This window comes from Entelurus aequoreus, linkage group LG02, assembly GCF_033978785.1.
Source record: "Entelurus aequoreus isolate RoL-2023_Sb linkage group LG02, RoL_Eaeq_v1.1, whole genome shotgun sequence".
NCBI classification, from domain to species: domain Eukaryota; kingdom Metazoa; phylum Chordata; class Actinopteri; order Syngnathiformes; family Syngnathidae; genus Entelurus; species Entelurus aequoreus.
Genome location: NC_084732.1, coordinates 29757283 through 29772957, shown reverse-complemented (window position 1 = coordinate 29772957; position 15675 = coordinate 29757283). Strand labels below are relative to the sequence as shown.

General features: G+C 36.8%; 2 long non-coding RNA genes across 2 annotated transcripts; one reads left to right on the top strand and one right to left on the bottom strand.

Moving 5' to 3' along the window:
- Window positions 1-2343: 2343 nt before the first annotated feature.
- On the bottom strand, window positions 2344-11748 carry LOC133632408 (uncharacterized). Its single transcript, XR_009821681.1, has 2 exons — window positions 11272-11748; window positions 2344-2496 (listed from the first exon to the last, which is right to left on the bottom strand). It is a non-coding gene; the product is annotated as an uncharacterized LOC133632408 (long non-coding RNA).
- On the top strand, window positions 4258-12364 carry LOC133632392 (uncharacterized). Its single transcript, XR_009821676.1, has 11 exons — window positions 4258-4299; window positions 5100-5190; window positions 5386-5462; window positions 5561-5612; window positions 9285-9361; window positions 9447-9512; window positions 9606-9713; window positions 9797-9932; window positions 10794-10929; window positions 11015-11080; window positions 11274-12364. It is a non-coding gene; the product is annotated as an uncharacterized LOC133632392 (long non-coding RNA).
- The last annotated feature ends 3311 nt before the right edge of the window (window positions 12365-15675 follow it).

Genomic DNA, 15675 nt, shown 5'->3' with positions numbered 1-15675 from the left:
TGTTGGCCTTACACTCATCTCTGCATGTTCTCTGTGTGTGGGATTACTTTTTCTTTTTTGGCTTTCAGTGAGGATTCTTTCTTGTCATTCATCCTGTATGTAATATAAAAAAGGCAATTTATCAAACGTAAATGGTTAAAGAATAGCTGCAATCAACGTTGTTATTGATTATTTCATTTTGCTGATGTGATATAATGTACAGTGTATCATATCAAACTTTCTTTTTTTTTTTTTTAAGCCCTACTAAGCCTGTTGGTGTTTGGGTAAAGTTTTCAGTTCCACCTGAAATTGTATCAAGCTACAGTGCCACCCAGTGGACAATAAACAATGTTACATTTGTCAACCAGTTATCCACACCATGGGTTCTGAAACTGTGTGGAACTCAGTTGGGAGACCCAGGAGTTAGCCACAGGTTGGGGGTTTGCAATTCGTTTTTGCAATAAATTGAGTTATGGCATATTGGTAAAAGTCAATTCTGAGTCAATAACACACTGTTAGGGTCAATTAATTTAAAAGTGACACTTTTGTGATGCAGGAGGTAAATCACTCTTTTTTTTAATCCAAACACACTGCTGATCTAAATAACATAATGGACAAATATTTAAGTCCATCCACTTCATCAAGAGATGTAAAGGCCAAACCAGCTAAGCTTATTAAAAATTACAACTTTGATTTTATAAAAAATAATGACAGAATGCCAAAATATGTCATGTGTCTTCTTCAGGTGATTGTAAATGAATCCATTAAGCCAAACCCTAGTTAACGCTCTTTTGTTCAATTTCCTGCTGGTCATTGTATTAAGAAGGAATAAGTAATAAAACTATTGTTATCATTATGTTGAGAGTTGATTTGGCCTGTTTAAGTCTTGTTCTTCTTCTTTTGCTAAAAGCTTTAAGATGTCTTACTTGTATTTGTTTTAAGTTCATTATTTCGGTCTCATGAATGTAGATTGACACTTTTAAAATATAAATAATTCCAGTGGCATAATTGTATTTCTGTACTTTAATTGGCATGAGGATAATAAGGAGAGTCTTTGGAAAATGTTCACTTAGAAGGCAGAAATCCCAAAAAGCTTGAGAGCACCTGCTGGTCAACACTATTAAATCACTTTATATTTTCTACAAAGTGGAACACATCTGATTTTTGTACTCTTATCTCTTTGGAATTTATAGTTAGTTTTAGTCTGTAGGGTAACATTTGGAGGCTGTTGAACTAAACAGATATTTAGGAATCCAAAGTTGGTCTAAAAGACGCCATTTTGGACAGTGGTTATTTCAGTTTGGTCACTTTTAGTTGCTCATTATTGTGGACATAACTACTTTCAATATCGAATTACTGACCTCTTGAAAGGCCAAAGATGAACCCAAGAAATTCAGCGGTACGTATTTGTGAAGTCAAATGCCATTTTAGTTTGATAATTGTATGTTTTCTTTTGCTAACATGAGCAGCTAATGCTAGCGTGCTAGCTAAGCTAGCCTGGCTTGTAAAGTTTATGATTGAACTTAATACCTAAACGTGTACTTTTTACTACTTTTAAAATGTACTGACGAATTGAGGCTTAAATCGTTGTTTTTTCAAACAAAACAAAAAAATTAAATAATAGAAGTACATTTACTATTAATGATCTTTGATGACGCACATCCGTTTCCATAGAAACTTGACCGTTACAAAGACATATTTGGTGTCACGTGACCTGGACAGTATAAATCCCACTCACCATACATTTTTTTGGCAGAGTTGAGTTGCTACTTGTTGTTGGAGCATCTAAAGCAAAACGTAGAGTTGAGCAAAGTTAGTTTGAATTGCAGACATTTGGATATTCCTCTATGTGAGTATTATAATTATTTTGGCTGTTTGAAGTTTAAAAAAAGTTACTGTAGTCATTGGGATACAGGTGGCTTGATTAACTTAACTAATAGTGATAGAATAGGTGATATAAAATTGTAAGAGGACATCTTAGGAGTAGATGCTTGGACCTTTTATTCAAATGTGGAGTTTTATATTAATTTTTCTGGGTGTGTTACAGCATTCTCCATCTTTGCACCAGCATGGAGCTGACGCTACGAGAGGCTACTGGAGAGGAGGTGAAATGGTACGAGCTCCTGATGCCGCTTCTGGAACCCATGGTGGAGATGGACGTCCTGGACGACCATCTCAATCATTCACCACCACCCCCACTTGTCGAACCAGTAGACCTGCCAATGTTAACTCTGTTAACAGAAGATGGTATAGGCTACCTGGGCGACCAGCTAACCTTTTCAGCAGACCTCAACGACCAGTCGCTGTCCAGCAAAATGACAGGAAACGAGCATGCTAACAAGCAGGTAAGGCTGGACAAATCAATTGAAAAAGAAAACACAATTTTTTTTATTATATCATATTCCTCTTTCTTCTCCACAGTACTTGAACAATCAGTACACAGTTGGTGAGGGGCCTCTCCCTCATCTGCATGCTCCCACTGCACCGGTAAGAACTTTGACACACATTCTGAAATACCTGAAAGGGAAGTATTTCAGTATTAGTGTTAGTATCAGTATAAAAAGTATAACAATGTAATTCCTAATAAATCATTTGCAATTGTTTCGTCTTTTTTGAGAACCACAAACCAGCAGTCTTGTTTAAAAGCTACAAATGGATTTGATAGACTTAATTTGGTAATTGTTTAAAGTTGTTGCAAATCTCAGCTCATTTTATTGATCTGTTTAGATAACCAGGTAATTTTATGCAGCAACTCATACAGTGGGTTTGTACAGATATATGTTATCCTGTTCTCAATAGTATTTCCAGATCAGGGAGGAAAAACATTGTTCTGACAGAAATGTTTTTTGTGTCCTCAGCAGAGCCTTGAAGGACCCTCAGTGATGCTGCCAGAGTGTTCCAGGACAACTTATATAGACCTTCCTGCCTCTACACTGGTCTCCACATCCCAGTAAGTATTAGGAACAATCTCAAAAGCACATATGTGAACCATAAGCTGTTTTTATTTTACTTTTAGTAGCTGTTTCCGATTTAAGTGGATGTTTGGAGGATTTTTGTCTCAATCATTGAAGGATTTATCCTTCACCATTTTTTGTTTGTTTTTGTAGAAAAAGGAAACAATACACCCAGCAGGATGGAGAGAAGGCCTACATTAAAAAGCCACCAAACGCATTTATGATCTTTAGGAAGGAGCAGATGTCAAAGGTCAAGGCTGAGCTAAACATCAGAAATAACGCTGAGGCCAATAAAGTCGTGGGTCACAAGGTTAGTGTTCACACTGTATGTAAATATATATATATATATGTATGTGTGTGCGTGCGTGCGTGCTTGCACAAAATGTAAACTTTTGATTGGTCAATAGAAAATTGTTACTTCCTTCTTACGATTGGATTGTAAAGTTTATTTTTCTCACATTAGCAGTTTGTATTAGTGTGTCCTTGGTTCATTGGTTCATTAATAAAACAGTGCAGTTGGAGGCGAGACTGATTGTACTGGCTTGTCTGTCATAAAGTAGACAAGAGTTAGTGATCTGGCAAAGTTACATCTATTGAAGTTAGCACCTGTTGCTCGGCCCTAAGAACATGCTCATTAGGGATGTGACTCTTACAACAACTTGATTCTGATTCTTGGGGTGACGATTCTTTTCAGAATCGATTTTGGGTTAAAATTGATTCTCCCAATGTATTGTTTGGTATATATTATAATAAAACGGTTACAGGTTACAAAAGCACCTCTTGGCTGCTGACGTATGAAGTTTAAATGCTGCGAGTAAAATAGGAGATGGCCTAAAAAAACTACATTTTAAGAATCAACTCTTAAAATGTAAATATAATTTTTTCCAGCACCCCAAAGCTCATGTTGTTCTTGTTTTTGACTAACTCAATGGTAAGTTATGCCAGTATGATCATTGTATGTGCATACATCAAGGTGAAAAAGGCTGACAGTGTTGTTGAGTGACAAAAATGTGTGCTTATGTGTCCACAGTGGAAGTCACTCTCAGCGTCGGACCAAGCTAAGTATTACCAGCTAGCCGACGTTGAGAAACATATCCACCAAGAGATGTACCCAAACTGGTCCTGCACAGACAACTATGTAAGTCCACCATGGTCATGTTCAAGAATGAAGATGCTTCTATCAGTTCATGTGAAGTTCTCCTCATATATACGTGTGTCTGTGTGTTACAGGGCAAAAAGAAGAGGAAGCAGATGACAAAGGTCTCGATAGGAGAAGAATGTCCATGTGCTTGCCACTGTGGGACATAATAAAATTAAAGGCAGACCTGCCAACAGGAATACACTTGTACGCCTCGCTGCTCTTTAGGTACGCATTTTGTTGCATTTGGCTGGTTTTAGTTTGGAGTTCGGCAGCACGGTGGCAGAGGGGTTAGTGCGTCTGCCTCACAATACGAAGGTCCTGAGTAGTCTTGGGTTCAATCCCAGGCTTGGGATCTTTCTGTGTGGAGTTTGCATGTTCTCCCCGTGACTGCGTGGGTTCCCTCCGGGTACTCCGGCTTCCTCCCACCTCCAAAGACATGCACCTGGGGATAAATTGATTGGCAACACTAAATTGGCCCTAGTGTGTGAATGTGAGTGTGAATGTTGTTTGTCTATCTGTGTTGGCCCTGCGATGAGATGGCGACTTGTCCAGGGTGTACCCCGCCTTCCGCCCGATTGTAGCTGAGATAGGCTCCAGCACCCCCCGCGACCCCGAACGGGACAAGCGGTAGAAAATGGATGGATGGATGGATAGTTTGGAGTTCAGTGCCCTTGTCTCTTTAATTTTCATTGTTCGCTCAGGTCAAAGGAAGCTGACGAGCTAAATAGTCAACCGGGGTTTAGGTTGATCTCACACGTAACTTCACACGGTCAACGCTGATGAAGATAAAAGCAGGGGTGTTCAAAATGTGGCTTAAAGGCCATTTGCTGACTGTGGCTCATTCTTATTTGGCCCACAGCCTATTGTAGATATACTCCAAAAATGAGGAAGAACAAAGTCTAAGTCATTATGTAACAAGAAAAGAGGGGGTTGGAGTACTCATAAAATGTCTTTAAGATTGGCAGATCTGAAATTGTGCTGCTGATAGACAAAACCTACTAAGCAAAATGTCCTTTCTTCCACAGGTAAATTCATACAAATTTTGGAAAGGAAAACACAAGTGTGGTTCTTAATCATGGATTCCAGATAGTCCTCAGATTTGTTGGATCTTCTTGGGTAAGACATCATAGACAATACAACCTAATGCATACATTACATTTAGCTTTATTAATGCATAAAGAGCTTATTAAAAGCTGGGATCTCCCCTTGGCCCCATTCAGCTATACACACTTAAAATGTTTTTTTATACTGGTAGCTATTTGTTGTTGTTGTGTCCACAAATACATTTTAAATACCTGCTAACCTTTTCAGCACACCTTGCAATCATCAACTTCGACGACCAGTCGCTGTTCAGCCAAATGACAGGAAGCGAGCATGTTAACAAGCAGGTAAGGCTGGACAACAAAAACATTCAATTGAAAAAAAAATGCATTTTCAAAAAACTTGATCCTATTCCTCCTCTTCTCCACCTTCCATGACCCTTCAGTGAACAGTCTCTGAGTGGCCTGCCCATCACCTGCATGCTCCCACACACACCGGTAAGAACTTTGACACACATACAAAAAGTAACTTAAAACTGCAGTTTATTGAATAAAACCTATGCGTGTGCACGTACAGCTCTCATGCGCTATTTTCTGCACTTCCAGAGAGGAGGAGACTGGGAGGGACAATCATAGAGAGGTGCGCAGAGTGGGGGGCGATATTTACAGTTTAAATTCTGCCTGGTCACACAAGATTTAAGTAACCCAGCTTTAAAGGGGAACTGTTCTTTTTTTGGAATTTTGCCTATCGTTCACAATCACATGACGACGGATGTTTTTTTTTCGCATTTTAAATATTAAATAAATGCAATCAAAAGTCAGTTTACAATTCCGCCTAGAAAGCCTTTAGAAAAACATCCAAACATCTCCATTGAGGTTTTATATACATGATGTAAGTATATAAGTAATGTAGTCACGGGCACATTCATAATAACATTTAATATTTACGTATTTTGATCATTTTAAGCATATGCGGCGCGATAATTTCAAAAACGCATCACATCGTTTGGTTTTTTTTCTTCATCGCTGATAATTACTCACTGCAAACATTATGAGAGCCAACAAACATAATAAAACATCACTTACTGTGCAAGGTATGCTGTCATTAGGATACCTACTGCTAGGATGTTCATATATTCCCATTTAGATGAAAAATGTCTCATAATCCTCACAAAAAAATGGGGTGTAGGGCGGGTGCAACACATGTCTTTTTGTGCCGTCCTTGCCAGTTTCGGGTCCTAAATGTCCTAAATTGTACCAACTTGTGGTAATACCTACTCAGATGTCTCATGTCCAGGTGAGATGCATGATTTGTGATCGTGAATAAACTTAGAGGAAGCAAGGAAGCAGCAGACCACTCGATGATGTCAACATAGCCACACAAGCTTGTGATCACGTCGCCGCTATAGTTTGTCTGCGTTAGCGCTTATGATAACAATATCACTAATAGTTGGTTAATATTCAATTCACAAAATGTAAATGGAGTATTGTTGGTTTGAATGTTTATTTATTGGATTTTATGGACGAAACAGTGGAGCTCCGCTTTTTTTTTTACAAGTTAGAATGCGTAAAAAAAATATCAATTTGTCGTCATGTCTTTCATAATGATTGTGAATGATAGGCAAAATTCCAAAAAAAAAAGTACAGTTCCCCTTTCAACAAGCATGGTATACATGTATCTAAAGGGAGGTAGAGTGGTGGTTTTCCTCAGTGGGAAGTTTGGAGTGGACCATCGTGATAAGATATAAATGTGCCAGTCAAATCAGTCGATAGAAGTTTGAGGATGTCACAATGTGCTACATTCTTGCTTACATGACAAATCTTTGAGTGCTATTTATTCTGTCTACACTAATGACACATTTTAGAATATATTTTGCTGTTGGCCTATTATGATAAATAAATAAATAAATCTGCACAATTTACGGTAAAACACCCGCAGATATGGTTGCCAGGAATTCACTGCAGAAAATCATAATGTGTAGGACATTACGGTATGTTGATGTTGAATCCGTTAATTTTACAGCTAATAACAGTTTTTGCTCAAGGTAAATTACTATGAAAAAAACTGATGTATTGTTAACCTGTTTCCAAAAAACCCTAGAGAATTTACAGTAAAATACTGGCAGCTGTGGTTGAGAAAACATGTAATGCATGTTATACTATCAAGCCTAATACTGTTTATTGCTTTAGCGTAATACAGTTTACACTTAATTTTATCTTTAATGCAGAAATGATATGCTCGTCAGCCAGCACCTCATGTGATTAAAACTGTTAATTTGTCTCAAAAATATCGACAATTGATTTAAATCAAGTTTTTTATTATTATTTGATTAGATTTTTTTTAAATCGAGTTTTAGACGAAGTCAGTGTATGAATTGCATATTTTTCTTTGCAAGGCAGTATTACATGTAAGCTCTTTTTTTGTTTTTTAGTCCGGCTTCTTTCTTGTCATCCATTCTATTGTTCTATGTAAAAAAGAGAATTGGTCAAACATGGATGGTTAAAGAACGGCTGTGTGTTGGTATTGATGCTTTTATTTTGCACCTACTGTGTGGAACGATATAATGTTTATCATTTTAAAGCCTTTTTTCGAATCAAAGACTTCCTTTTTATAAACGCCTGTTGCTGTTTTTTAAAGGTTATCAGTCCCACCTATTTTTGTACCTGAGAAAGTGCAAGCTAGAACACCACCTGGTGGACAATGAACAACATGACATCTGTCAAACATTTGTCTACATCAGGTGTTCTCGAAATGAGGTCAGGGAGACCAGGAGTGAGCCACTGGTTGTCTTTGAATGTTCTCTTTCATCCAGGTCAAACGTCTTCTAAGACAAACCAAACAGTCCAGTTGCGATCGTTTGAATGCCCAGAGAGAGCCACAGGTTGGGGGCCTGCAATTTTTATTGTTTTTATTTGGAAAAAATAAAGTCATGGCATATTGTTACAAAGTGTATAACTTTCTGTAGGAACCACTAGTCTAATAAAACAAACATTATGAATCAATAACTCACTTACATTAGAGTCAATAAATTTAAAAGTGAAATTTCTGTGATGCCGTTGATAAATCACTGTCTTTAATCCAGACACAATAAGCACACTGCTGATCTAAATAACATCATGGACAAATATTTAAGTTCATCTACTTCATCAAGAGATGCAAAGCCCAAACGTATTAAAACTGACAAGTTTGATTTAAAGAAGAATAATGAGGGAAGTTCAAAATGTGTCATGTATCTTCAGGTGCTTGTAAATGAACCCTTTGAGCCAAAGCCGAGTCCACACTTTTGTGTTCATTTTCCTGATGGTCATTTCATTAAGAGGGAATAATACAAATATTGTTATCATTATGTTGAGTGTTAATTTGGCCTGTTTCAGTCTTGTTCCTCTTCATTTTCTGTAAGCTTTTAGATCTGTTACTTGCATTTGTTTTAAGTAAATTTTTTCTAAACAGGTCTTCAGTGTTTAGGTTGAAATGTTTAAAATATAAATAATTTCAATGACATTTAGTACAAATTGCTGAATTGTATATGTTTTATTTTAATTGGCATGAGGATAATAAGGAGAGTTTCATGTTCTCATTGAGAAGGCAGCGATCCCAAAAAGCTTGAGAGCACCTGCTGGTCAACACTACTATATCACTTTATATTTTCTACAAAGTGGAACACTTTGTTATTTTTGTACTCTTATCTCTTTGGAGTTTATAGTTAGTTTTAGTCCGTAGGGTAACATTTGTAGGCTGTTGAACTCAACAGATATTTAGGAATCCAGACTTTGTCTGCAGGATGCCATTTTGGACAGAATACTCTGTTTTCATTACAATTTGGTCACTTTTAGTTGCTCATTATTGTAAATTTAACTACTTCTCAATATCGAGTTACTGACCTTGAAAGGCCAAATATGAATTCAAGAAATTCAGCAGTACATATATGTGAAGTCAATGTCCTTTTAGTTTGATGAATGTATTTTTAAGTTTTGCTAACATGAGCAGCTAATACCAGCTAGCCGGGCTTGTAAAGTTTATGATTGAACTTAATACCTAAACATGTACTTTTTACTACTTTTAAAATGTACTGACGAATTGAAGCTTACATCGTTGTTTTGTAAACCAAAATTGAAAAAATATGTATATGTATATATATATGTATATATTTACTATTAATAACTTTTCAGCACACCCTGCAACCATCAACCTCAATGACCAGTCGCTGTCCAGCAAAATGACAGGAAGCGAGAATGTTAACAAACAGGTAAGGCTGGACAACAAAACAATCAATTGAAAAAGAAAACTGCATTTTTTCAAAAATAAATCCTATTCCTCTTTCTTCTCCACAGTACATAAACAATCAGTACACAGTTGCTGAGTGGCCTCTCCATCACCTGCATGCTCCCACTCCACCGGTAAGAACATTGACACGCAAACACACATATCGAAATACCTGAAAGGTTGACAGTGTTGTTGAGTGACAAAAATGTGTGCTTATGTGTCCACAGTGGAAGTCCCCCTCATCGTCGGATCAAGCAAAGTATTACCAGCTAGCCGACATAGAGAAACATATCCACCAAGAGATGTACCCAAACTGGTCCTGCACAGACAACTATGTAAGTCCACCATGGTCATGTTCAAGAATGAAGATGCTTCATGTGAAGTTTTCCTCGTATATATGTGTGTCTGTGTGTTACAGGGCAAAAGGAAGAGGAAGCAGGGGACAAAGGTCTCGACAGGAAAAGAATGTCCATGTACTTGCCACTGTGGGACACAATAAAAGAAAAGGCAGACCTGCCAACAGGAATACGCTTGTAAGCCTCGCTGCTTTCTAGGTACGCATTTTGTTGCATTTGGCCTGTTTTAGTTTAGAGTTCAGTCCCCTTGTCCTCTTCGTCGAAGGAAGCTGGCGAGCTAAATAGTCAACCAGGTTTTAAGTTGATCTCACACGTAACTTCACACGCTCAATGCTGATGAAGATAAAAGCAGAGGTGTTCAAAATGCGGCCTTGAGGCCATTTGCTGACTGTGTCTTAATCTTTATTGGCCCACAGCATATTGTAGATATAAAATGTGACTTCAAAAATGAGAAAAACAAAGTCATTATCTAACAAGAAAAGAAGGGGTGGGAGTACTCATGAAATGTCTTCAAGATTGGCAGATCTGAAAATGTGCTGCTGTTTGACAAAAGCTACTATCCAAATGTCCGTTCTTCAATAGATAAATTCATACTTCTTTTTTCCAGTTTATGGAAAGAAAAACTTAATACATGCAATATACTTGGCTTCATTAATGCATAAAAAGCTTAATAACAACTGGGATCTCCCCTACGCCCCATTCAGATATCAACACTTTAAATGTTTTTTATAGTTATTTGTTGTGTCCAGAAATACATTTTCAACAACCCTACTTGTATCATCAACAATTAAAGAAAGATGTTTTAAGAAATTTCGAGTTACATAACTTTAGGTAGACACATAAATAATTCATCCCAATGTAAGTTCTGCCCTTTGTGTTAACATCCTAACATTGGATGCATATCATTTTAATATCTGCTCTCCCTTCAATTTTTTTATATTTTATTTTTCAATTGACTTAACAGTAATCAAAACATTTCAAATGCCAGGTAATTTTGTTGTATGGAATTGTAAGAAGACATCTCATGAGAAGATGGTTAAACCTTTTATGCAACACCAGCATGGAGCTGACGCCAGAGAGGCTACTGGAGAGGAGGTGAAGTGGTACGAGTTACTGATGCAGCTCCTCCAACCAGTGATGGAGATGGATGTCCTGGACAACTATCAAAATCATTCACCGCCATCTCTACAAGCAGGTAAGGGTGGGAAAATAAAACATTCAATTGAAAAAGAAAACTACATTTTAAAAAAATATGTCCTATTCCTCTTTCTTCGCCACAGTACATGAACCATCAGTGAACAGTCTCTGAGTGGCCTGTCCATCACCTGCATGCTCCTACTCCACCGGTAAGAACTTTGACACACACATACAAAAAGTCACTTGAAACTCTGCAGTTAACTGAATGAAAATATTTAAAATTATTGTTAATGAAGAAGTATACTGTTTATCAGATTTTAGTATGCAGTGTTTCCCAGAGATTGGCAATCTATTTGTGGTGTTGTGGGTGTGGTAAAACAATAAAAGCATTTCTACTTACAGGCACAGTCACCAAGCTCTGTGGAAACCAATATTTACCGCTGACTTATTGGCCGGAAAAGCAGAGGCTTATATCCTGCGCTCAACTCCCTCCTCGTGTATCGTCGTAGTGGCCAACCCTTGGACGTCCGTCTCCCCGCCAGTCGCAGTGTTGCTCCACTCGCCGACGCCATCTAAATCTTCCATGGCTTGGACTGGCGGCCGTCCCTCTGGTTCCTTGTGGCTGGGGCGCTGTTTTAGTGACCCTCTGCCAGGTCCACCTCCCTTTGTTTTTTGGGGAATATCTAGGATCCGTTCCTTGGGGTAAGGGGGGTGTGTTCCTTTCATGATCCCACATGACAGTTTGGACAATATTATGTTTCCTGTACGTTGTATTATTTCCTGCTTTTATTTTTCGTTCCACTTCCTGTCTGCCTTTGTTTACCAGCCACATTACTTCTGAAATGAGCACCTGCCCCTAGTTTGTAATTAGTAGGCTCACCTGCCGGCAATCACTAATCATTAAGCTTCTTATGCCTGCCTTGTGCAGAGAACAATGCTGATTTAGTTGATTTTTGTATGTAAAAAGAAAACATGTTTTTGTGTGTATCATCTAGTAATAATGAGTGAGGGTTAAGAGAGGGAACACACATTACCATAGGTGGTGGAAATGCACCTCCCGCCCCACAACATTGTTGATTGACATCTTTGTGAGTTACTGAGGGCCGAGTGGTCGATTCCCCTGATTTTAGTTGCAGGCAGTGTGCGTTAATTCTTTAATTTTTATCTATACGTCTATGTGTCAGCCTTCCATCTGAAGTCAGCTGGGATAGGCTCCAGCTCCCCGTTTTTTCAAAGGATAACGTAAGACAGGAGGAACTGTTCCACCATGACTCAAATGGAAAAAAGAGAAAAAATAAAATATAAGCTCTGTTTAGGTTTTTAGTCAGGCTTCTTTCTTGTCATCCATTCTTCTGTACTATGTAAAAAAGAGAATTGATCAAACATGGATGGTTAAAGAATGGCTGTGTGTTGGTATTGATGCTTTTATTTTGCTCCTACTTTGTGGAAAGTTATAATGCATATCATTTCAAAGCTTCTTCTAAAATAAAATCCTTCCCTCTTATAAACACCTGTTGCTGTTGTCTGAAAGGTTTACAGTCCCACTTATCATTGTACCTGAGAAAGTGCAAGCTCCAGTTTCACCTGCTGGACAATGAACAACATTACATTTGTCAAACAGTTGTCCAAAACAGGGGTTCTCTAACTGGGGTCAGGGAGATCAGAAGTCAGCCAGAGGTTGGGGGTCTGCAATTCCATCCATCCATCCATTTTCTACCGCTTATTCCCTTTGGGGTCGCGGGGGGCGCTGGAGCCTATCTCAGCTACAATCGGGCGGGAGGCGGGGTACACCCTGGACAAGTCGCCACCTCATCGCTGGGCCAACACAGATAGACAGACAAGATTCACACTCACATTCTATGGCATATTGTTAAAAAGTGTAAAACTTTCTGTAGGAACCACGAGTCAAATAACACAAACATTATGAGTCAATAACTCGCTTACATTAGGGTCAATTAATTTAAAAGTGACATTTCTGTAATGTAATCCAGAAACAATAAGCGTGCTGCTGATCTAAATACCACAATGGACAAATATTTAAATACATCCACTTCATCAAGAGATGCAAAGGCCAAACTAGCTAAGCTTATTAAAAATGACAAGTAAAAAAATAAGATAGAATCCAAAATGGAACGCTGGTCATGTCTCCAAATATCACTTAGTATACTGCCAGCAGTTAATTATATACTGAAGATGATGCCTGTCCTAATTAATAAAAGTTGGTTTAACAAAATACATACAATGATATCACATTTTAAATGGTGTGGAAAGAAGGCCAGTTGTTCATACTTAAGGTTGTCTTGTACACAAGATAAAGGAGGACTACAATTACCAAACTTCTTACATTAGTATATCTCCTTCGGTTGTGAACAAGCAAGCCAATTATTTCATTCCTCTGCAGATAAGGACTGGATCAACATAGAAAAAAATATGTTAATGAATTTGGACATTAATGTGGGGAGCTTATATTATATTTAAAAAATACCTTATGAATTGAGGCAGAGCCCAATAGAAGCCACCGTTAACATTCTAAAACTGTGCCAGAAAATATTAGGAATCAACCCAATGACATCTGTAAATCAACCGCTTTGGTACAATCCTAATATCATAATTAATAAAAATGTGGTTAAATGGACAACATGGAAAGACAGAGGTATTACTAAACCTCATCATATTATTAATAAAAACTCTTTTAAACCGTTCAATGATTTAGTTGATCAATATAATGTACCCAGAAATCATTTTTTAAATTGTATCTCTTTAAAAAATGCTGTAAATAAATGCATATCCTCTGAAAGTATGTGTTTAAATAGCCATGAACTGGAAGATGCACTTTTTAATCAAGATACAATTAAGAAATTAATTAAACTATTTTATGGAATAATAATTGAACACCACACTAGAAATGCAAATGATGCATGTGTTTGGAAATGGATGATGGACTTAAACATTTTAGATGAAAGAGACATATCATGGAATGATATTTGGAAAAATGCCAATAAGCCCTTTAGAAGCATTAAAGATAAGCTGACTCAATTTAAGATATTCAATAGATTGTATTTTACATCTTCTCAGCTGTTTAAAATTGGTGTAGTAGATAGCAGGTTGTGTATGAAGTGTCAGGCAGCTGAGGGAACTCTTGTTCATTTATTGTGGGAATGTCAGAGAATAAAATAGTTATGGTTGAAAACAACAAAAGAAGCAATTACAGTCCTTAATATAAACATCCCAATTACATTGAAAACTTGTATTTTTGGGGATATTCATCAATTTAGTAACGTGTCATCAAAGAGTAAAAATGCTTTTCTTTCAATATGCATAATAACAAAAAGGGTAATATTTAAAAAATGGATAGATGTTGATAGTCCAACTCATACTGACTGGTACACACAAGCTATGGAGATGATATCAGTAGAAAAAACTGCATTTAGTTTAGATAATGAGTCATATATTGGAATTTTGGGATCCATTATTTAAATTTGTTTTAACTATTAAATGAACCAAAATATGATAGTGTGTCCTTGGTTTCTTTGTGAAAATATTGGACACAGTGTGTTGTCAAGCTTATGAGATGCGATGCAAGTGTAAGCCACTGTGACACTATTGTTCATTTTTAATTTTTTTTATTAATGTTTTTAATGATAATATCAATGAGGGATTTTTAATCACTGCTATTTTGAAATTGTTACTAATATTGATACTGTTGTTGATAATATTCATTTTTGTTTCACTACTTTTGGATTGTTCCGTGTCATATTTGTTGTCCTCAATTGCTCTGTTTATTGCTATTCAGAATGTTGCTGGGTCGGGTTTGGTTTTGGAATTGGATTGCATTGTTATGGTATTGTTGTGTATTGTTTTGTTGGATTGATTAATGAATTAATATTTTAAAAAATAAAAATTATTTTTTTTAAATATTTTTTTTATTAAGAATGACGACGGAAGGTTAAAATGTGTCATGTGTCTTTAGGTGCTAGTATATGAATCTATTGAGCCAAAGCCGAGTTAACACTTTAATGTTATTTTCCCGATGGTCATTTTATTAAGAGGGAATAATACAAATATTGTTATCATTATGTTGAGAGTTGATTTGGCCTGTTTCAGTCGTGTTCTTCTTCATTTTCTGAAAGCTTTAAGATTTGTTACTTGCATTTGTTTTACGTTAATTTCTTCTAAACAGGTCTTAAGTATTTACCGGTAGGTTGAAATGTTTAAAATATAAATAATTCCAATTGCATTCAGTACATATTGCTAAATTGTATTTTTTTTTATTTTAATTGGTATGAAGATAATAAGGAGAGTCTTTTTGAAAATAATCTCACTTAAAAGGCAGAGATCCCAAAAAGCTTGAGGGCACCTGCTGGTCAGCACTACTAAATCACTTTATATTTTCTACTAAGTGGAATACTTGTTATTTTTGTACTCTTATCTCTTTGGAGTTTTATAGTTAGTTTTAGTCTGCGTGGTAACATTTGGAGGCTGTAGAACTAAACAGATATTTAGGAATCCAAAGTTTGTCTAAAAGACGCCATTTTGGACAGTGGTGATTTTCAGTTTGGTCACTTTTAGTTGCTCATTATTGTGGACATAACTACTTTCAATATCGAGTTACTGACCTCTTGAAAGGCCAAAGATGAACCCAAGAAATTCAGCGGTACGTATTTGTGAAGTCAAATGCCATTTTAGTTTGATAATTGTATGTTTTCTTTTGCTAACATGAGCAGCTAATGCTAGCGTGCTAGCTAAGCTAGCCTGGCTTGTAAAGTTTATGATTGAACTTAATACCTAAACGTGTACTTTTTAC